The sequence below is a fragment of the Chrysemys picta genome, chromosome 1, assembly GCF_011386835.1.
Source record: "Chrysemys picta bellii isolate R12L10 chromosome 1, ASM1138683v2, whole genome shotgun sequence".
NCBI lineage: Eukaryota > Metazoa > Chordata > Testudines > Emydidae > Chrysemys > Chrysemys picta.
In genome coordinates this window covers 118,173,157-118,192,110 of record NC_088791.1, presented here as the reverse complement: position 1 = coordinate 118,192,110, position 18,954 = coordinate 118,173,157, and the positions used below count along the sequence as shown (strand labels likewise).

General features: G+C 41.9%; 1 long non-coding RNA gene across 1 annotated transcript in view; it reads left to right on the top strand.

The window, feature by feature from the left end:
* LOC135975772 (uncharacterized) overlaps window positions 1-16,831 on the top strand; it is a 29,172-nt gene extending 12,341 nt beyond the window's left edge. Inside the window, exons 2-4 of the long non-coding RNA XR_010592797.1 lie at window positions 5,307-5,407; window positions 12,850-12,978; window positions 13,315-16,831. This is a non-coding gene — a long non-coding RNA (uncharacterized LOC135975772). The remainder of the gene's footprint in view (window positions 1-5,306; window positions 5,408-12,849; window positions 12,979-13,314) is intronic.
* The last annotated feature ends 2,123 nt before the right edge of the window (window positions 16,832-18,954 follow it).

Here is an 18,954-nt window from a genome sequence, read left to right as displayed (position 1 = left end):
CCTCTTAGTGCGACCTCCCTTATCAATTAAAAACACTTTTTAATATATTTAACACCATTATAAATGCTAGAGGCAAAGCGGGGTTAGAGGCTGACAGCTCACGACCACCCATCTAATAACTTCCTGACTCCCTGAGGGGTCCCGACCCCCAGTTTGAGAACCCCTGCTGTAATGGGAGTTATGGGCATCCAGCAACTCACAGGAGTGCTCAGCTTCTTGCAGAATCAAGCCCATATGGAGCCAAATTCAGATCTGGTGCAAGCGGGTGAAATTCCATTAAAGTCAGCTGCAATACATGCCATTTGAATTTGGCTCAGGCAGCCATTCATGTAGCTCCATGGACATGGGAATTTTTAAACTTTAATTCCCTACCTGTTCATGCTGTTTACTATTCACGCTCCCTGCTGTAATTCACTTCCTAGTTTCATACAGCATCCATGTGGGAAGTGGCTGAGGAAGATTTGTACATGCCAGTGTGACATTTCCAGTATGACAGCAAGACCTGCTACTGCTTGAGCTAAAGAGCCAAGGCTTTGTAGCTGAGGACTGTAGCAGCTCATATCCTCTGTGAATCAGCAAAAGGGGAACCTGCAATATATACTCACTTGTGGGTCACATCTGCACATTCGGGCAGCCTTGAACAGGACAGTGAATGGGAGCAGCCTTCACAAGCCTGGGTGACTAATCTCAGCAGCCCTGTGAAGAGAAGGGGCACTTATGCTGATTGAGGTCACTGATTATCCAGGGAATGTGTGGAATGTTCATAGGATGATTTCTCTGGGGTTGTCATGTTAGGGGTAGGGGGACAAAGGTGGCTGGCTGGTGATGGAAGACCAGGGGGAGAAGGTAAAGTGAGTGGCTGAGAAACTAGGGCTATGTTGAGGAATGGTAAAAAATGGATTAGGATTGACATTTTGGGGTAGGGTAAAACAGTCAGGGTGCAGAAAGGAAGCATTTCAAAGTTGGGGAAGGAGGATTTTGACTTTGTATTTAGGAACCCATCTGAATATTGCTGTATCTTCATTACCTGTATTGTTAGGAACCATCTTGTTACTCAGGCTGAGGCATGAGATATCGTCAGTGCTCTCAGTGGAGTCTGTTAAGCATTGCTCCAGTTTAGATTCCCATTGTAGATATCTGGGCCATCAAAAGAATGGGCATTCATGGTCTGTTCACATATTTGGTGGTAGAATCAACCTTTGCTCAGCAGAATTATGGACAGAAGCATTTGGGTCATTCAAAATAAATTTATAAACAGATCAATCAGTTAAAAATTAAAGATTATTCCATATAGGAAATTAATACAATCTATTTTAAGATCACAGAAATAAAATACAATTCAGTTATGGTTATGGGCACTTTAGCTAGATTATACAAACAGATCAGATGACACAGATGTATCCATTCTTAACACATTTTGGTGTGCTAATGTATTGCAGTATGTGATATTTTGTAATTTATGAACTGCATTAGTCAGGCATGACGTAGAGAGCTAAGAATGGAGCAGAGGCTGTAATCTTAGTGATGGGGCAGTCCAAAAGCCTAGATAAAATTTAAATTGTAAAGTTTGTTTACATAGCAGACTTATGTAAGTGTAACATCATTTATTACCATTAATGTACAACTACCATTAATATACAACCTGTTGATTAATTTCCTGTTTTTAATGGTATGTGTCATAACTATAAAGGGAAGGGTAACAGCCCTCCTGTGTACAATACTATAAAATCCCTCCTGGCCAGAGACTCCAAAATCCTTTTACCTGTAAAGGGTTAAGAAGCTCAGGTAACCTGGCTGACACCTGACCCAAAGGACCAATAAGGGGACAAGATACTTTCAAATCGGGGGGGGGGCTTTTGTTGTGCTCTTTGTTTTGGTGGTTGTTCGCTCTTGGGACTAAGAGGGACCAGACATCAATCCAGGCTCTCCAAATCTTTCTGAACAAGTGTCTCATATTTCAAACTTGTAAGTAAATAGCCAGGCAAGGCGTGTTAGTTTTATCTTTGTTTTCTCAACTTGTAAATGTACTTTTTACTAGGGTGTTTACCTCTGTTTGCTGTAACTTTGAACCTAAGGCTGGGGGGGGGGTCCTCTGGGCTCTTTAAGTTTGATTACCCTGTAAAGTTATTTCCCATCCTGATTTTACAGAGATGATTTTTACCTTTTTCTTTAATTAAAAGCCTTCTTTTTAAGAACCTGATTGATTTTTCCTTGTTTTTAGATCCAAGGGGGTTGGATCTTGATCCACCAGGAGTTGGTGAGAGGAAGGAGGGGGGGATGGTTAATTTCTCCTTGTTTTAAGATCCAAGGGGTTTGGATCTGTATTCACCAGGGAATTGGTGAAGAGTCTCTCAAGGCTACCCAGGGAAGGGAATTAGCACTTTGGGAGTGGTGGCAGCGGACCAGATCTAAGCTGGTAGTTAAGCTTAGAAGTTTCATGCAGGCCCCCACATTTGTACCCTAAAGTTCAGAGTGGGGAAGCAGCCTTGACAGTATGGTTACAAAAATTCTCTGGGAAACTATTTAAAATGTTCCTGTGCAAAACGCAGAATCGGGCAGCTCCAGGGAGTTGGGGGTCCAGGAAGTAAGTTGTCCCAAGAACTGGCCACCCAGGGAGTCAGTTGCTCTAGGAAGGGGAAACTGGTTGCTGTGGGAACTGCAGAGTCCAGGGAGCCAGTTAACCAGGGTAGCCCTGGGACTCAGCTACCCCAGGAGTTGACAAGGCCTAGGGAACTGGGCAGACTGGAGACCCAGCTGTCTCACAAATCAGGCAACCTGGAAGCTCTTCGATGACTTTCAAAATGAAACATTTAGGTTTTTTGTAATGATTTTTTTCTGAATTTCCCCTTTGTGGGAAATTTAGAAATTTATATTTTCTTTCTGAATGGTAACCTTTTATTATTTTTTTAATGTTGGGGTTTTCTGCATAATGGAAATTCTGAGTTTAACCCTAATAAACACAACCCCCTTGGATGACAATTCTCCATTTATAACTACTTGTTGAGATCCATCAGTTAGCCAGTGTTTAACTCATTTAATATGGGCTACACTGATTTTGTATGTATGCAACTAAATTAGTGGCTTGATTTTCAGATGTACTGAATAACCAAAGCTCTCATTGAGGTCTGCCTCAGTGTGGATTTAGGTGTATAATTTTAGTTTCCCAGATTTGCAATCTTTGTCCTTAGTCTCAACCCTCTGAGGTGTACAAGTACTATTACTATTATTTCATGGTTACTGCCATTTTACAGATAAGGTACTTTCTCAGTATAAATTGATATATATTATAAAACATGTGTTAAGCATTTTTTAAGATACCCAGGTGAACATATCCACTACAGTCCTGTGTTCTTGGAGAGACTACAGCTCATTTTCCAGCACCTGCAATGAGGTTGGAATGGAAGCATAATTATTATTACTGATTTTCTAAAATAGATGTGCCAAGAATGGAGAAATTTCATCTTTGATTGGTTGGCTTCTGGGAGCAGGAAAACAGAAAGAGGAAATGTCCCTGTTTGCGCTGGCATATGCCATGCAATCCTTGTCCAGTACATGCCAGGCCTCTGTTGTTGGAAGCCTGCAGCAGTTGTGCAGTTTGTCTGTGGTTACTACCACAGGCCAACCAAGTACATGGCCAAATACAGAATGCATGGGGAAAGCTAAAGCATATTAATGGAAATGTGCTGATCAAAAAGGCATGTGTACAAATCAATAAAGACTGAATTTTATATTAGAGAGACAAAGTGTGTGAGGTAATATCTTTTATTGGACCAGCTTCTGTTAGTGAGAGAGAGAACCACAGAAGAGCTCTGTGTGGCTCAAAAGCATCTTTCTCACCAACAGAAGCAGGTCAAATAAAAGATGTTACCTCACTCATCTTGTCTCTCTAATATCCTGGGACTGACATGTCTACAACTACACTGGATTTTATATAACATATTGCCTTGATGCCTCATTGCTTTTGGGGGGGGGGGAGAAATGGGTGGAGCTGCTAGGGTTTGGTTGGTCAGACTTTTCTTATGCATTATAATTTTTTACAAAAACATTTAAAATTGATTTACATGTACGAAAATATTGTAAGGACACCGTCCAGAAGATTTTTTTTAAATAGGATTAACATTTTTCCTTTTAAGCAAACAGAACTAAATAAAGGTAGTGCTCTGTTTATTAAGTGATCAAAGCTTGGCCATATTTTCTTCAGTGTTGGAAACATCACTTTTCATTTCCTCTCTATGTATAATGCAATGCCAGTAAGACAGCTGCATTTATGATTTAGACTAAGAATTTGCTGCCTCAAGTCAAGACAGCAGCCTCATTCTTAAAAAATCAAGGGATTTTCTATATTTTTATTGATACATTTTAAAGACTTTTGCCAGCTCTCCTCTTACTTTAATTTTTTCTCACAGCAGTAACTTGGATACACAAGTCAGTTTAATAATAATAATAAAAATAAACAAACAATCCATGTCAGCTACTTCCAATCCCTCTTTCATTAATTCATGCAAAACTGTCAACATGTCGGCAGACTGTTGATTATGGCTTCAGAGATGGAGAGAGGCCCCCACCGTAACTTACACAGTTATGGGGCCTAAATTACAGCTGTTTCCTGGGGCTGCTTTATGGGCTGCAGTGCAGCCTGGAATCTCCACAGGCTGCAGCCCTGCTCCCCAACACACCTCTTCGCTCCTAGCACACCACTTACACTAGGCTTGTGAGGGAGTCCTTAGAGGACAGCCTTACAGCTGACTTCCACGGAGCCTGCAACAGAGGAATCCCCTCACAGCCCAAGGTGGGGATTCTAAGACCTCTTTTCTGCAGCTCCAGCCCTCTGACCAGGTCAGTCACTAATGCCACCCCATCAAAAGCTGAGTCCAAACTCCCCCATTCTGGGAAGGCTGGTTATGTTCAGAGGAGCAGCCGGTGGGAAGAAATGCCATGGGTTTGGAAGGAACTGATAACACTAAAGAAAGAGGCCATCCTCACCTAACTCTTCACCCCTATCAAAATCCCAAGTGCATGGTGTTAAGGGAAGAAGGAGGATGCCAGGTAGGCTCAATCCCTCTCCCTCTGATGTAGTTTGGGTCAAAACTTTTTTGGACTCTTTTAATCCATTCCTTTTTAAATAAATGAAAGGGGCAATATGACCTTAGTTAAGGTGTGTAAATTACTCTGAGATCCTCTTTCACATATTTCTCTAATTTATTATTCTTCTCATTGCCATTATGGAAGATTTTAAAAAGGCATAAAGTGTTTTCACTGTATAGCTTCATTTACCTTCTCTCTCTCTCTCTCTCTCTCTCTCTCAGGTGGTCAATTTTACCATCACTGGCAGCTCTCACTCTCAAGAACACAAAGCTATGGGATTTCAGACTCAAAAAGATTTTTATCAGATTTGAGCACACATCAGGTAATTAAAAGATGGCTACACATTTCATCTGCTAACTCGTGGCCAGGCATTCTGAACAGATTAGTCAATCAGCTTAAATCCTCATACCGTGTTGATGCACAGGTTTTGAGACTAACACACACTCTGGTGGTTCACAAATAGGAACGGTACCAGAAACTTCTTTGATGATTGAGCCAGAAGGAGCTCTGCTATACCTCCTTTAGCTGTTCGAAATCATGGTTGTATCTGGTGATAGCAAGACACTTTTTTGCAGACACCCCAGATATTAGCATATTAATAGCTGTAACTAAACTGAGAGTTAAACAGACACAAATTGGGGTTCTGTCTTGCGAATTATCCATGCATAAAACTCCCAATGACTTCAGTGGCAATAGCGGCACATTCAGAATTGGGCCTATGATGCTGACTAGAGCTGTGCCAACCCTGTATAATAAAACCCAGAACTAGGTGGCTTGAAACACAGTTTGTCAGAAACTCAGCACTTGAATTAGGTTTGCTGAGATTCACAAATGTTTTGCCAACTTTAACTTCACATAACATGTTATTTAGTTCTAGCTTGTTAAAATTCCACTAATTAGCCCAACTACATGTAAAGGGACTGTTGGCCCCATACTCAAACTCAGTAGGGTTTTTTTTTGTTGGCTAACTCCCAGTACCAAAAGAAAAGAGAAGGGTCGATGGGAAATCAGGACCCTGAGACTGACAGTTCCCAGGAGCAACGGGGAGAGGCCAATGCTCCAGGTCAGCCTGATTGACAGGATGAGCAGACTAATGAGGGAGTCAGGAGGCCAGAGCCTTCATGTGAGCTGGAATTGCCTGGAACAGAGTGGGGCCGAGCTAAGGAAAGAGCAGAGGCCTGAGCTGAGCTGGGGAGCAGGGCCACACCCTCCAGAGAGAACCAGAGAAGCAGCCCGGTGGGGGGAGAGGAATCTATGCTGGAAGCAGGGCTGCAGCAACAAAAACCACAGAAGCAGCCCAGGGTGCAGACCTGTGCTAGGAGAACTGCAGCAACCAGAGCCAGAGGGGCCAATAAAAGCAGTCCAGGGGGCTAGAAGCAGAGCAGCAGCAGTTGGGGATGGAGTTGGGGTTGGAGCTGGAGCAGTCCAGAACTGAGTGTGTTGAACAGCTGGGGAGAGCAAGGGAGCCCAGGGCAGAGGGTCCAGCGCAGGGAGATGCCCCCAGCAAAGAGGCCTGCAAGGGCCTTGAAGTGGGATCATAACCCCGATGGGGGGGCTGACACTGGGAAGAAGGGTCCTGCCACCTAGAGCCTGAGAGCGTGTGGCCAATGTCAGAGCAAGTGTCTGACCTGCAGCACAGCCAGGGCCTGAGGAGGCGGCCTGGGACATGTGAGGAACAGACTGTAAACTTCCCTTACATTCCTGCGACAGCTGGTTGTGATGTCCCTGTGCCACAGAGTGGGGTTACATGCTTTCCTTTAACTTTTCCCATTTCTTCCTTATTTTTAAAAATTGGTTGCTGTTTAATAAATTGTATTTCCTTTGAATTGTATGTAATGATCAGCGGGTCAGAGAAGTGTCCGGTGCGGCACAGGCACTGACTTTCCATTGTGCTGGGAGTGCTTGACCCCTGGGTCTGCCCCAGGCCCCACCCCTTCCTCCAAGGCCACACCCTGCCCCACCTCTTCCCACCCTCCCCTCCATCGCTGCCCCGCCTCTTCCCACCCCATTCTGCTCGCTCCTCCCCCCTCCTGTATGCCACGAAACAGCTGATTGTGGTGGGTGGGAGGCACAGGGAGGGAGGGGGAAGCTCTGATTGGCAGGGCCCACCAGTGGGCAGGAGATGCTGGAGGGAGGGGGAAGTGCTGATAGGAGGGCTGCTGGTGGGTGCTCAGCACCCCCCATTTTTTCCCCATGGGTCTTTCAGCCCTGAAGCACCCATGGAGTCAGCACCTATGCGGCGCGGAGAGTGCACCCTGGAGCGAGGACACCCCAGCCCCTATCCTAAGTGACCACAACAAGGTTGGGGTCAAGCCCCCCAGTAATCAATGGGTCCAGCCTTGTTGGGGTTACGAGGACTCTGCCACACTGGGGAGTGGAAGGGGAGTACTCGAGGTCAGGCAGGCCTCTCGGTAAAGGAAGTGGGATCAAAAACTCAGATCCTTTTGTTAGCCCATTTCACTGGGATAATGTATAAGCCAGAAAAGTTCCCAGACCCCCCAATAGCCAGATCATTCCCCCACTTACATGTACCTTTAAAATAAGACTGAATAATGTTTTTTTCCCTTGTTAACGGTTTTGAATTTCTTTAGTGTAGTTGGTTTTGGTACAGTGTGAGCAGCAGTTCTAGCCACTACTGTACAGTGCAGCACTGAATTTCAGTCCATTTCTGACTTTATGAGGCTCAGTGTTAAAATAGGTATTGAGACTGTTGCCAGGCCATCCATCATCCTTACGCCTGAACTGGCATTTTGGGAAAAACGTACCCATCTGGCTAAGGGCTTTTGGTGGAGATGAAATAGCTTCTGAAAGTAGCCAGAAGTGGAGTGGAAAGCAAGAGAAGATGGAAAGAAGCAGATGTGTTAGGGAATTCAAAACACAGGAGGTGACAAGAGAGAAGTGAAGAGAGAACTTAGGAAGGGGTGGCACAAAAAAGGAGGGAATAATGAGTGAAGAATGCAACAGGAGAAGCAGAATTTAAAATAAGTGAAGAAGAATTCCTACTTCATAAATACCGTGCAAAATGGAATGCAAGTAAGGGGCGGGGCTATCAGGAAGGCCAGGGCTTTATAAAGCAGTGAGCAAGCGACCAGGGAGCTTTGCGAACCGGGGCCACTAACAGGGAGTTTCAAGAGGGAGTCTGGAAGGGGAGTGGGAAGGGGGCAAGGTACACTTGCCATTCTTTAAAACCTTTAAACTAAACTATAATCAAAACTTCTTGATTTAAACAAAAACCCTGTCATTAACCTAGGTAGCTGTAGGAGAAAATACAGGCAGAAGCCCAGCAGCAGAGTGGGGGCGATCTTATTTATTGCGCTCAGTGTAGCATGTATGATTACCTGCCCGGTGGGCGGGCGGCGTATGTGTGCATTCGGTGCAAGGAGCTCCTGGACCTCAGAGATCACATACGGGCTTTGGAGGCCAGGGTGGTGGAACTGGAGGAGCTAAGGAAGGCAGAGAGGTATGTTGATGAGGCTTTCTGGGACACTGTAGATTTGTCCCAACTCCGGTCGGACAGCCCCTGTGCTGTTAAGGAGGATGAAAGGCTCAGGGAAGGAGAGCAGTCAACAGGAGCAGAGGGAAACCTTCCCATAGTTGGGACTCTCCTTCCAGATGAAATCCCTGCAAGCTGCATGGACACTTTTCAAAGACACCATAATAGAGGCCCAACTTAAATGTATACCCCAAATTAAAACACACAGTAAAAGAACTAATAAAGAGCCACTGTGGCTTAACAACCATGTAAAAGAAGCAGTGAGAGATAAAAAGGCATCTTTAAAAAAAAAAAAGTGGAAGTCAAATCCCAGTGAGGTAAATAGAAAGGAGCATAAAAACTGCCAAATTAAGTGTAAAAATGTAATAAGAAAAGCCAAAAAGGAGTTTGAAGAACAGCTAGCAAAAAACTCCAAAAGTAATAAAATGTTTTTTAAGTATATCAGAAGCAGGAAGCCTGCTAAACAACCAGTGGGGCCCCTGGGTGGATCGAGATACAAAAGGAGCACTTAAAGACGTTAAAGTCATTGCGGAGAAATTAAATGAATTCTTTGCTTCAGACTTCACGGCTGAGAATGTTAGGGAGATTCCCAAACCTGAGCCGTCCTTTGTAGGTGACAAATCTGAGGAATTGTCACAGATTGAAGTGTCACTAGAGGAGGTTTTTGAATTAATTGATAAACTTAACAGTAACAAGTCATCAGGACCAGATGGCATTCACCCAAGAGTTCTGAAAGAACTCAAATGTGAAATTGCAGAACTATTAACTATGGTTTGTAATCTGTCCTTTAAATCGGCTTCTGTACCCAATGAATGGAAGATAGCTAAAGTAACGGCAATATTTAAAAATGGCTCTAGGGCTGATCCCAGCAATTACAGACCAGTCAGTATAACATCAGTACTGGGCAAATTAGTTGAAACAATAGTAAAGAATAAAATTGTTAGACATATAGAAGAACATAAATTGTTGGGCAAAAGTCAACATGGTTTCTGTAAAGGGAAATCATGTCTTACTAATCTATTAGAGTTCTTTGAAGGGGTCAACAAACATATGGGCAAGTGTACTTAGATTTCCAGAAAGCCTTTGACAAGGTCCCTCACCAAAGGCTCTTACATAAATTAAGTTGTCATGAGATAAGAGGGAAGATCCTTTTATGGATTGAGAACTGGTTAAAAGACGGGGAACAAAGGGTAGGAATAAATGGCAAATTTTCAGAATGGAGAGGGGTAACTGGTGGTGTTCCCCAAAGGTCAGTCCTAGGACCAATCCTATTCAACTTATTAATAAATGATCTGGAGAAAGGGGTAAACAGTGAGGTGGCAAAGTTTGCAGACGATACTAAACTGCTCAAGAAAGTTAAGACCAAAGCAGACTGTGAAGAACTTCAAAAAGATCTCACAAAACTAAGTGATTGGGCAACAAAATGGCAAATGAAATGTAATGTGGATAAATGTAAAGTAATGCACATTGGAAAAAATAACCCCAACTATATAAACAATATGATGGGGGTTAATTTAGCTACAACTAATCAGGAAAGAGATCTTGGAGTCATTATGAATAATTCTCTGAAGACATCCACGCAGTGGGCAGCGGCAGTCAAAAAAGCAAACAGGATGTTAGGAATCATTCAAAAAGGGATAGAGAATAAGACAGAGAATATCTTATTGCCCATATATAAATCCATGGTACACCCACATCTTGAATACTGCGTACAGATGTGGTCTCCGCATCTCAAAAAAGATATACTGGCATTAGAAAAGGTTCAGAGAAGGGTAACTAAAATGATTAGGGGTTTGGAACGGGTCCCATATGAGGAGAGATTAAAGAGGCTAGGACTTTTCAGCTTGGAAAAGAGGAGACTAAGGTGGGATATGATAGAGATATATAAAATCATGAGTAGCGTGGAGAAAGTGAATAAGGAAAAGTTATTTACTTGTTCCCATAATATAAGAACTAGGGGCAACCAAATGAAATTAATGGGCAGCAGGTTTAAAACAAATAAAAGGAAGTTCTTCTTCACACAGCGCACCGTCAACTTGTGGAACTCCTTGCCTGAGGAGCTTGTGAAGGCTAGGACTATAACAGGATTTAAAAGAGAACTAGATAAATTAATGGAGGTTAAAGTCCATTAATGGCTATTAGCCAGGATGGGTAAGGAATGGTGTCCCTAGCCTCTGTTTGTCAGCGGGTGGAGATGGATCACTTGATCATTACCTGTTAGGTTCATTCCCTCTGGGACACCTGGCATTGGTCACTGTCGGTAGACAGTATACTGGGCTGGATGGACCTTTGGTCTAACCCAGTATGGCCATTCTTATGTTCTTAAGGGATCCTTTTACTATCAAAGATTTGATTGCCATCTTAACTAATAAAGGAGATAGTTGGTTCTTGGTAAAGTGTTCCAATATATCTGTTGATTTTACTTTTCAATAAGCATATGGATTAGCTGGAAATAGATTGGTACTGGTGATTCAGTAGGTGACCCTCTTCCCTTTGCGTTGGTACTGAACCAATGCCTCAGCATGGGGTTAGAGGCTGGATGAAACCTAAAACCAAGATCCAGATCACTTGTAGTCATTAAAAATCCTAGAAATGTAGGACTGGAAGGGACTGCAATTAATCATCTAGTCTAGTTGCTTGCACTGAGGCAGGACTGAGTATTAAGACCATCCCTGACAGGTGTTTGTCTAACCTGCTCTTAAGAACCTCTAGTGACAGAGACTCCACAACCTCCCCAGGTAATTTGTTCGAGTGCTTAACTACCCTTACAGTTAGGAAGATTTTCCTAATGTCTAACCTAAATCTCCCTTGCTGCAAATTAAGCCCATTACTTCTTGTCCTGTCCTCAGTGATCAAGGAGAACAATTTATCACCTTCCTCTTTATAGCAACAGTTTACATACTTGGACTGTTATCGTTTCCCCCTCTACAGACAAAACAAACCCAATTTTTTCAATCTTTCCTCATAGGTCATGGTTTCTAGACCTTTAATCATTTTTGTTGCTCTACTCTGGACTTTCTCCAATTTGTCCATAAGCTTCTCAAAGTTTGGTGCCCAGAATTAGATACAATGCTCCAGTTGAGGCCTTATGAGTGCTGAGTTAAGTGGGAAAATTACTTTTATGTCTTGCTTACAACACTCCTGCTAATACATCCCAGAATGATGTTCACTTTTTTTTTTGCAACAGTGTTACATTGTTGACTCATATTTAGTTTGTGTTCCACTATGACCCCCAGATCCTTTTCTGCAGAACTCCTTCCGAGGCAGTCATTTCCCATTTTGTATTTGTGCAATTGATTATTCCTTACTAAGTATTGTACTCTGCATTTGTCCTTAATTAATTTTATCCCAGTTATTTCAGACCATTTCTCCAGTTTGTCAAGATCATTTTGAACTCTAATCCTGTCCTCCAAAGCACTTGCAACTCTTTCTAGCTTGGTATCAACTGCAAACTTTATAAGCGTATTCTTTATGCCATTATCCAAACCATTTATGAAGATATTGAACATAACCAGATCCAGGACAGAGCCTTGTGAAACCCCACTTGACTATGAACCATTGATAACTACACTACGAGTATAGTTTGCCAACTAGTTGCTCACTCGCTTTATAGTAGGTTTGTCTAGGCTATATTTCCATGGTTTGCTTATGAGACGGTCATCTGAGACAGTAACAAAAGCCTAACTAAAGTCGAGATACATCGCATCTATTATCCCACATCTATCTTATCTACAGGGCTTGTTACCCAGTCAAAGAACACTATTAGGTTAGTTTGACATGATTTGTTCTTGACAAATTCATGTTGTCTGTTACTTATCACTTTATTATCTTGTAGGTGCTTACAAATTGTTGTTTGATTATTTGCTCCATTATCTTTCTGGGTACTGAAGTTGGAACGGATGGGTGCCAGTATTTCTGCCTGAGTTGGAGCGGGAGCCAGTACTAACAGATCTGTCCTCCTTCACATCTTTGCTTTGTGATTGGAAGATTTACATGGACCTAATTCTTTAGGGTCCACACAAGGACTCACTTGACTTGGACCAATTTTTTTCTGGAGAGGCAGAAATGACAGGGATCTGTCATTATGCCTATGTTCATGTCCCTACTCTTCAGAGGGTTTCTTAGACTTAATAGTTTTGGTCTCTGGTCCAGAGTTCGTGATTAGAGGGGTGCTGCTCACCCTCTAAGGCCACTGTACGGGGTTGGGGGGGGGTCCCCTGGCCTGGGCCCACCTGGGGTCCTGTAGCTCTCCCTATGAAATGTTTCCGCAGGTGGAGCTCTCATCCATTGCAGGTTCGAGGAGGGAAGAAGTGACAAATACTGCACTTGGTGGCAATCTGAGCTTCCCCAAGGCAATGAAGAGAGTGCTGGTATCTGGCACTAATGGAGAAGGAGCAGGGGTAAGAAATACAATTTCTTAGCAGGGGGGAGGGATAGCTCAGTGGTTTGAGCATTGGCCTGCTAAACCCAGGTTTGTGAGTCCAATCATTTAGGGAACTGGGGTAAAAATCTGTCTGGGGATTGGTCCTGCTTTGAGCAGGGGGTTGGACTAGATGACCCCCTGAGGTCCCTTCCAACCCTGATATTCTATGAAACCCTGGGACTCTAGACATAGTCTTTTTCCATGGCAAGAAACTCCCTGAGGCAAGGAGAATTAAACTAACTATCAATACTAAAAGTCTAAAAACATTAAGAATACTAAAATACTAAAAGTATGTGCATTATACTGTACATAGATTTACAGATTAGAAGATAGATGAAGATTGTTTTGGACACAGAGGATTCTGACACAGGTCATGCGGCAGTAAGAAGGAACTGGAGCGGCCTCGGTCCACACTGCCCTTTATGCCCTCAGTTTGGAGCATGAGGAGAACAACTGTGCATTTGCAGACCAATGGATGCTGTCAAGCTGTATGGATTGGCTCACGACCGTGAGTGCCAACCTCAGAGCAGACTGTTAAGAAGCAGGGCACAAGCCCTAAACTGGTTGTGTGTTCTATACTTAGATTTCACCAACCAAGTATCAAGTGTTAACTCCTCAGGCACTACAACAGTGTGTTGGCCACGCTTCCCGCAGCTCCCATTGGCCAGGAACGGTGAACTGCAGCCATTAAGGGAGCTGCATGGGGGTCGTGCCTGCGGACAGTCAACGTAAACAAAATGTCTCCCGGCCCGCAAGCAGATTATTCTGATGGGCCACGCGCCGAAGATTGCCGACCCCTGTTATAGAGCAAACACTTAAAGATTACCTTATAATATAGGATACAGATATTATAATTGAGATTAATGCATGAAGCAATTTACAACCATTTCATAAAGTCTAAACACTAAACACATTTTTATAAATCTAGTACCTATTTTAACAACACAGGTTTCCAGCTACGCATTTGTGAGTGTTCAGGGAGGCCTCAGGGCTTTGGCATGAGCTGGAACCTGCTCTGCCAGCATCACAGACAATACTTGCTAGAAATCTCCAATCTCAGGTACATGGAATGCATGAATACATATAAGAATACACATAAGAACCAGCGTTCGAAGAACTTGGCCATTACATTTTGTTCCTTTTTTCCTCACCATTTCCATGTTTTGTCTCTTTAGATTGTAATCACTTCATGGCAGCATTGTGACAGTGTCTTTTTACATTATGTCTTTTTACAATGCTTACTGCAATGAGATCCATATTTGAAAGGGGTCTTTAGGTGATACCACAGTACAAATGCAAATAATTATAGAACAGCTTTCTATTAAAACAGGGTACTGAGTAGCAGGAAAAGCAACATTTTCAATGGTATGTTGCTACCAACAGCAAATATACACATTCAAAGGTGCCATAGAAGCATAAGAGATGAGTGGAAAAAAACAACTGTTTTGGTTTTCAGGGGTTCGAACAAACCTTTGCATGAGGTTCATATCCTCACCTCTCCATTGAGCTGTGGGTATCAAGCAAGCCTAAAGCCAAAGTTACATGCCTTTCAGGCTGTTGTGTTTCTGATTTCACATTGCAAGCATGAGGCATGCATAGGTTTAATGGACAACCATAGTTTGACACAGGTTTGCTACAGAGATTTCTAAACTAAGCTCTCAATTTAATTTACGCTGTTTCAACTTTTGTAATGAAATCTGAAACCAGTCAAATTTCAGAATAGCAACTGGCACAGATCCAAATAGCCTTTCAGGAACAGATTGGTATTTCAGTTTTTACCTGTTAAGATTCAAAAAGTGAAAGAGCACTTAAAAGGAAGACTACAGTTAGCCAGTACAGACAGGGCTGCTACAGCTGTGGATATTAACTTTAAAACCACGTGAGATAAGATGTTACACTAGTCGCCCATTAAATGTCAGCTTGCACCAAATGATACCACATTATCATCACATTTATTTCCTACTCTACGTATGGGGAAAACTGCAAAGGGATCCATTGGCTAGAAGGGCCAGCTTGTGTGGAATATTTTTGCAGGATTGGAGACTAAATCAGTAAGTGACCTCTACATTATTTTTAAAAGTCATCATTATTTCAGCTCTTAAAGCAATAGCTTTCTTTTGTTTATATAAAAAGAATGAGATTCGGCTAAATCAGTCTGCAAAAGAAATCAAAACATTTTCCTAATTATTTAATATGCTTTGTTGAGCCATGGTCCAGCACCATTAGATTCAGATATACATGGCATGTAGATTCAGATATACTGGCCTGATTAAGTCTAACAGGAGTCTAAACAGCCCTGAGAATGCTCAGGAATGACAGTTGGGATAACAGATGAATTTGTGCCAGATCTTTTATGTGCCCATATACTGTTCTATTTTTTCTGGTTCAGAATATTTGCCAAGATCAAATTCCCAGACCTTCTCAGTGCCTGAGCAAATATTGTTAAAGCCAGATTTGGAGCCTTCATAAAATACCGACACAGCTTGTTCTTTTATACATATCTACTGGGAAACAGATAGGATCAGACAGCGGGTCGCGAACGAAGAGTGGCTTGCTGTGCCTTGTGCCATTCTGAAGCTGCACATATCACAAAAACTAGGAAATAGTGAGACTGAATCTTATCAGTGACCCATTGGAGTTATTTCGTTTTGATGAAGGCCTGCGGTCCTTCAGTTAAATGAATATTTTATCTGTCCTGAAATGAGTGTTATGCCAGATGGAAACAGATTTGGTCTGTGTTATTTTGTTCATAGACATCTGATGGCGTGCCAATAGAGCAGAGCATGTAAAAGTTATAATAGGCCATTTTTTCCACAGAATGAATACAATTACACATCAAAATATGCTTAAATTAAAAGAGGCTGCAAGGTTTGCCTCTGGGGTTAGCCCATCTGCCATTACGTACTTTAGAAAAGCCTTAAACCAAAAGGACTTTGGGCAAAATTTTAAAAGTACTTCAGACACTTAGGAGCCACATTGACTTTAAATGAGAAAATTTTGAACATTTTATCCCTGGTCTCAGAATGAGCGCCCAACAGTATTTTTGAAAACCAGAAAATTTCACCCAGTCCTGCAAATCCTTTCAAAGAGGCTTTTTCTATCCAGTTAGGTGGGTTTTTTCTTCCACAGGAAATTAGTTAACAGTTCATTACATTCTTAATGGACTGCAGGTTGGGAGAATAGAGGTAATAAAATAGAATTTATTTTGTATGAGATAAAAAATGAAAACACAGAGTCTATTCTTGCTGACCGCAAAAGATCTAAAACAGAGGTTCCCAAAGTGGGCGATACCGCCCCCTGGGGGGCGCTGGAACGATCCAGGGGGGCAGTAGTAGCCTCGGGTGCAACTGGGGGGCGTTGAATAAAAATAAGGGGGCGGTGGAAGCATAAAGAAAGAATATAAGAAAATTTTGAAAAAACGTTCGTACATGTTTCATCTGTTGTGTAACATAGAGTTAAAGTTGTACTGATTACTTTCTTTTCCAAATAAATTCACAAATTATAACCGATCAGGTGTCAAGTCCGCCAACAGCTCTTAACAAGCAAGCGTTGGCAGGCGAGTGTGTCGCGCGTTGTCGGGAAGTCCAGCATGCATCGGCAGGAATATGTGTGTGTAATGACTTGTTTACAATACGATACTATAAATAGGCGACATGTATGAAATCTAATTTAGATTGTTTCTTAATTGTGTAAAAAGCAGTTAACAATAGTGCAATAAGTATTTAAAATTTTTTATTCATATTCAATACCTTCGATCTTTACGGATTACGGATCACATACAAAGCAAATTGTATTATTGTTGTTTCAATAAAACAGCAATTTACATGTGAGTATTTTTATACATTTTCTTACATATCTACCGTACGTTTCTGTGTCTCTAGTGCTTACTAATAATAAAATCATAGCAGGCTTGTGTCGGTACAGTACTATTTGAAGTGTACAGTCAATCTTTTTGTCATATTTTTTATTACAATATTAACAAAAACGGGAATGAAATCGTAAAAAAACAACTATTAACATTTATTTATATCTATCGAATCATCTGTGTTAATTGGTAAATAAGGCGTGTGTTAATAAGGAACAATTATTTAAATAAGGGCAAACTAAATTAAAACTATTAACTGATTTTTAATTGCATATTGATTATTTTTTAATTAATTATTTCTTGATAAATTTAGTTTGATATTTGACAATTTAATATCAAATACATATATCTAATGCTGAGCAAAGAAAAAACCCAGTTTATTAGTTTCATTAGTATTTTAGTTTGGTTGTCTTTTGCCATCTTACGCAAAAACCACTGTATACCTTATGTCATGGGTGATATTCTAATAACACATCTTTCTTTACTATATTGTAGGACGTAGGTAGAAATATAGATACATAAAAGAACGCAAATTTGTCACTGCATCTTTCTGTTTGTTCGCTTAAAGAAGGTAGATTTCCAGGGGGGCGCTAAGTAATTTTTTTTCTGAAAAGGGGGCGGTAGGCCAAATAAGTTTGGGAACCTCTGATCTAAAAGGTTCATCCTAGAGATTCCTTTCTAGCAATCTAAAAATATCTCAATGGCTAGCCCCAGTAGCAGCCAGGAGAGGATTCTGCCATCTTCCTCTTCACCCTTATTCCACTTTCCTGCAAACAGAGACTCAGAATAGACCCCAGCAGCAGCAGCAGACAGTGCCAGGAGCATTTCAAGGTTCTCTATAGTCTGTTCCCTCCTCCTCCCCTGCCCCCCCCCCTTTTTAAGGGCACAATGCTTCAATTTAAATGGTTTTGTTCTTTCCTCTGGCCTGGTGCCTCAAAACACAACCCTGATGTACCAGGACTTCATCATCTAGAGGTGAGGTCACAGCAAATCTCTTTCAAACATTCTTATAGGTGGTCTAATGACAGAGCATGTGGGCGAGGGCGCACCCTTGTGGGCTTCCAGCTGACACATCAAACCACTTGATTTTGGCACTGAAACAGTGGATTTTCCTGCAGATCAGTTACAGACTAAGCTGTGAAAATATCCCATAAATACCTTTCAAGTTAAAAAAAAAAATCTACAAAATCTAAGATGAAAACACACAGCTCCAGAAAAGCAGGATCAGTCTTGGAAGACAGTCAAGAAAGCGGAGGGGGGGAGAGGGAGGAGGAGAAATCTGACATGGCTACTAGAATAATACAAGAATTTACTCAATTTAACAAGCATTATGGAAGCAAAATTTTCCACATCAATGGAATATCAGGGTGGATGGCTTTCAAGATCGGATGCAAAGGAGTTACAAACAGAGAGCCAACTCAGACATTGGCAGAGGCAATGGTGAAACTACTTCAAAACAAGATGACCTATCTAGAGATGTGAGCTGAAGATACAGAGAAAGGCAATGAACCCATTCGTAAAATAAGGTAGTCCTCAGTGTGAACTGGGGTGGCTAAATGTGACTGAGACTTGCCACTGTTGAGGGTATATCACCAGACAAGACTTCCTGAGCTATCAACAATATATCTCCATTAATTATTCGGAGCTGTCTGACCTCCAATATATCTAAATCTCTCACCCAAAGCACAAAAATCAGCTTATGAGAGAAAGAGAATTCACCTCCACATAAAACAGCACAAAAGATTTTCAAGTTTCCTTAAGAGAACATAATGATATCACAAAAGAAAGACTGGGTACTGCTGCACCCTGCACATCCAATTAAAGAGGGATGGCTTGCCTCCTTTGCAAGAATATCCCACTCTCAGGTGATACAACTGTGGCTGAAGCTAAAGGTCATTATCTCCTGTTCTCCAGAACATCTTTTGTATAGTATCTGGAACCAATGCTTAAATTATAATGAAAGATGTGCCAGGGCACATGCAGTTAGGTGCCAGCGCTCAAGCAATTTTTTTTAACATTCATAACTGATGCAGAAAGCCCAAAGTGCCGGTGCTATATATTGCCAAGCCTAGAGGTGCTGGGGCTCAG